A 1,551-nucleotide genomic window follows, 5' to 3' on the forward strand; every position below is an offset into this window, starting at 1 on the left:
ACCTACTGTAATTACTACATAATTTTATTTCTAAATATTTATCTAAATAATTTCATTGCATTTTGGGAGTTATTTCGTAAGAATTCTACAGTGTATTTTCAATTAGAAGAAATTAGTATCAAAAAATAGTAACAGCAATAGGGTTCTCATATGTACAAAGAGATAGCAATATATCTTCTGAATCATAAGCGGACAGATTTATAGTAAGCTAGATTGGTAGTTGCGAAAATATAATAAATATTAATTTTAATTTTAAGTAGAATTTTGTTTTTAGCATTTGTTGGGACATATTTCCCAGCAGCTGCTAAAATGGCGGTTCTGTATGAAATATCCAATTTACGTTTATTATTGTCATCAGCACATGTATAATTTAAGTAACTAAGCTACAGAATAACCTACACGCGAATTGAGAGATCTATTCCTTTCTTATTAACGATTGGAATTTGTAACTATTCCTTTATGTATTTCATTGCAATTACACTAAGGACTTAGGTTAAATCTCGATTATTGATCAAAGGAATCTTCAGTGGTGGTTGTGCACAATCACCTATGGGTTGAAGATAGCCCGCACTTCAGTTCCAAAGAATTTGAGTATATGGTGACGAATGTACTCATGACTTTACTCAGGATTCTTCTATTTCCAACCATTTTCTTAATTTAATAGTTCCTCTTCTTCCACTATTCGCTTTGATTCATTCTTCTTTAGCTTGTAAAGATTGTCCATGAAGGCTCAAGATCTGTACGGGGAGCTATAGTGTGGACTCTTTCTTGACACTGGCACTCATTAAGGCCATGTAGTCTTCATTACTTCCCCAAATACTGCAGTAGTTTTAGATAGACTGGGCGGACCTCAGAGCCACATTGGAATGGGCGTAGAACGATAAAAATTGCCTTCAGCGGGGATTGTACCCAGTTGGCAGGTAGATGTGTTCCTGAATATGCTGCCACGATTCTCTTCTTTAAAGCCATAAATATGAAAGCTTAACTAATAGGTATTTTCGTTTCATTTCAGTACGATTAGTATTACAGATAGTTAATTTTTCAATAGTTTATTAGTTTTTCATGGTACTTACAGATGTTTATAAATTTAATGGAAACTCCTAAAAGTACTGCAACTTACTGTACTAGATTAATATGGCGCTGGCCCACCTGTAAGCTCATAATAACTCTGATGCGACGTGGAATGGAGTTTATAGAGGTCATGAAAGGTAGTAAGTGAAGTATCAGACCAATCCAGGTCCATTGCATCATTCAGAGAAGATGCAAGCGGAAATCTGCATCAAACTTGTGTTTTCCAAATGGACCAAAATTCAATTATATTCCGGTCCGGGGGTTGAGTGAGTCAGGGATGGTGTTCAACTTCATGCCAATATTCCTCAAAGCACACTGCAAGAGCCTCAGGTGTGAATGGGCGCACTATTATCCTGGAATATTGCTTCATTGAAACTAAACAACGTTTGGTCCATAGGATGTATGTGGTCCCCTTAAATGGTGACATAATCACGGCCTGTAAGTCTCATTTCAGCTATATAAGTCATAAAATAACACTTT

Source organism: Thermobia domestica, chromosome 16, assembly GCF_964235325.1.
Source record: "Thermobia domestica chromosome 16, izTheDome1.hap1.1, whole genome shotgun sequence".
Taxonomy (NCBI): Eukaryota; Metazoa; Arthropoda; class Insecta; order Zygentoma; family Lepismatidae; genus Thermobia; species Thermobia domestica.